Consider the following 3,674-nt stretch of genomic DNA (forward strand, 5'->3'; position numbering starts at 1 on the left):
ACAGGAAGGCAGGAAGGTGGTTAGGAAGGAAGGAAGGAAGGAAGAAATAAAAATGAAAAAAGAAAAGAATTAATGAAGAGAAAGAAAGAAAAGAAACAAATGAAATAAGTCATTTAGTAAGCAAGCAAAAGAAATTGAAAAGATAAAATTGAGAAAAGGAGGAAAGAAAAAAGGGAAGAAAGGAGAGAAAGAAAGGAAGAGAAAGAAAAGAGGAAAAGGAATGATGGTAAATGCTGATAGATTTCATTGATAATTAAAGGGACTGTTAAATCATGTATCAACATTACTAAAGGATTTTGTTAAAAAACAATGTAATTTTTTTTCATTTAAAATGAGTTTTACCCAGTTCAATAATCACACCATAGCATTTGGTGAGTATTTCAAAATGAATGAAGGAACTTATCCATGCTTCTATGAATCCTGAGATTTCTTAAATATTTTCTTTGGATCAGAGAAATCTTTAGAGACTTCCTAAACACCATTTACTCCATTTAAGTGGTTTCTTGTAGACGGGTGCACAAACATTGGACAATCACTTAGCTCTGTTTAAAGAAGATACCATCAGATCTATTCAGCCCCTGGTATGTGAGTTTATTTCAATTTACATCGTCTGACCACAGTCAAGACCACCCAAATTGTTAGATGAATGCTGAAGATTTGTAAATGGTGATTTCACTCTTAAGTTTTTTTTTTTCTGTTAAGTATTTCTCTTTTCAAAGCACCTATGACTTCCTTTAGGATTAAACACACTGAAATCAGTCATACTATCCGTGAATCTGTGGGTATTCTCTTACTTAATTTTGATATTAGTGAATTTTTTAGCATACTTATTGCATAGAAAACTTCAGATCTCCATTTAAAAAAAAAGTTATGAAGTTTATTATGAGCTTCAGCATAATGAACTGGATAATATAAAAGCAAACATGAACACCTATATTGAAAAAGGTTGGATTTATATAAATGTGTTTCACAAACCTAAGGTCAGAATCAGTAGACCAAGCAAAAGCTTAATTTTATTTCTAGTGGGTCCCTTAATCAATGGACTGGATGTAATTTTCAGGCTTCATTCTCAAAGAAGCATTTTTACCTAAGGCTTGGTTCAAACACTCAATCGATAATCATTTAAATTTGCAGCTAATCTCACTGAGATAGTGATCTAGCTTTTGAGTCAGCATTTGGGACTGATAGGAGCATCTGATAGTTATAATTGCTTTGCAATTTGAAAAATTAATCTTTGCAGAAAGGGTTCTGCAACTGGCAAGAAGAATATTTAAACAGATTTTTTTTTCCAAGCAGGGCTTCGAGTGTACTTAATATAAATTTCAGTCATCCTCAATATCCATGAGCCCAACATAAACTGTAATTCGGACAATTTATTTTCCGTTAATAGGACTTTCAGAAAATATTAAGATAGACTGTTGCCATTATAACATCTGGACAATACTTCCCCGGAGGTCCTTTCTCTCTGGGAAACCCCATTTGACTCACATTAATGTTAATGGGCATTGCAAACATGTATCTAGAAAGTGTGTGTAGGGGGAGGGCTGTGTAGGAAGGACTTAAGAGGGAGGATGTTGTTAATGTTTTAAACTTTAACACTTTGTCATTTTCACACTAATAACTTGAAATCTCCAGAACATGAAAAACCCAGTCATTATGAAAGTAAACCTTAGGGAGATTGTGTGTATGTGTGTGTGTGTGTGTGTGTGTGTGTGTGTGTTTGCTGTTGCTTATTCTTTTATTCTTCCTTACAGAATCAATAGTTTGATGAATTAATCATCGGTTCCATCTCTTTGAGTCCGAGTAGAACCACATATATGCTCTTCATGAAAGAGAAGAATCTATTTTTTTTCCCCCTTCAAATCCACCTAAAAACAGATTCTGTTAACAGCTTTCTCAGTATCCTATTCCGTAGTAACTGTGCAGACAGAACTTTCAGGGTCTGGCCTGCCACACCCTTGGAATCAGTCATTGGTTCTTGCTATATAGGAAGAATAGAAGCAGTTTCTTGTCTAAGAAAGGCTTTGCTTTATTTTCAATGTCTGCTTCTCTTAATGGAAATTAATCTGGGAGTGGGAGAGGGGTAACGGTCCTCTGCACATAACAGTGACTCAATGAATTTTGTGGAAAGGAGGAATGAAGGAAGGAAAGAAGAGAGGGAAGGAAGGAGGGAGGGAAGACCCTCTCTTGGAAAAAAGAAAAAAATATTCAAATAAAAAGAAACTGTCAAGTGACCTCATCTGGCAAGGTACATAACATTCCATACCTGGAGTCCACCATGTTTCTAAAAAGATAAGGGGAGTGGGTTTCATCATCATCCTACTTGAGCTGGGATTGTTTATTGCATTTGATCTGAATTTTGGATGCTTTTTAATCTTGCTTTCATTTATATTATTATGGCCATTGTAGACATGCTCATCTGTTTCTTCAAGCCTATAGACTTCCAGTGAATTGATGAGTATAGCTTATTAGATAAAGTTAAACAAAACAATTTTATAATAATTTACATTTTTATATGTTTATATTTTGCCTCACAGTTCTAGCTGCCCCATCTTGCTATAAATGGCTTGAACATCTATTCTTATATAAAGACTTTTAAATTAGTTTGTATGATTTAATTTGTAATTGCTAAGGACAACCATTGACATTAAAATTTTCTAAATAATTGATAGAAGAGGGGATGAGCATCACTATGTAATGAACATTTGATTTAGAGGCAAAAGACCTGGCTTCTAGTCATGGTTTCCCCATTATTCCTTTATGTGACCTCAGAAAAGTAATTTTCTATCTCTGGATCTCAGCATCACTATATGTAAATTTAAGAAAAGATATATGAGGAAATTGGACTTGATTTTCAAGGTCCTGTTCAGGTCTGAAATATTATTTGTTGTGTGATTTGGGGCAAGTCACCTTAGGGGAAAGGGAAGTAAAGGTTGGGGAAGGGAGAGAGACTGTTTTCTTCCAGTATAAAAGAAAGGGATTAGACTAGCTATTCTCTAATGCTCCTCTTCCTTTTAAGCCTTATGATCCTATACCCCTTCATTAAATGATCCCCTCTAAGCAAGACAAGTAAGGCTTACTGTATAAATAAATTGATCCATTTTTAATATTTTGAGTATATCCTCTGTAATACATGCTTGGTGCAAACATTTAAAAAGTAAGTCTTTAATCTTAATTTATGATTTTTAAATTAACTCGTAGAACCTGCATAGAATGAAATGGATTCACTTAGGTGTTAGAGTCCAGATTAGAATGGAGAGGTCTTACCTACCCAAGCTGTCATCAATACTGTAAGCTTTGTAACCTCTCCTGTTTTCCCCACCCATCTATACCTCCGAAGAGATGTATGGGCCAAAATGGGAGATTTAAATAAATTCAGCTTCTACCACACAAAAAGCTTAGGGAGGTGTCCTCCAGGCAATGGGTCTCTAACTCATGTTCTGACATCTTTCTGTATTCAGTGGGTAACCATAATGCTAAGGTCACAATTAGCCAAGATATCCTCTGTGTTTATTTTGGTGTATATCTAAGATATACTTTGAAAACAGAGAGAGACTAGCATTTCAAATAACAGCAACAATCTTGTTTAGATCGAAGAGTGACAGCCGAAAACTCTTATTTCCCTGGCCTGATTTTTCTGAGTATTTCACACAGCACTTTCAAACACCATAAAT

The sequence above is a fragment of the Trichosurus vulpecula genome, chromosome 3, assembly GCF_011100635.1.
Source record: "Trichosurus vulpecula isolate mTriVul1 chromosome 3, mTriVul1.pri, whole genome shotgun sequence".
NCBI classification, from domain to species: domain Eukaryota; kingdom Metazoa; phylum Chordata; class Mammalia; order Diprotodontia; family Phalangeridae; genus Trichosurus; species Trichosurus vulpecula.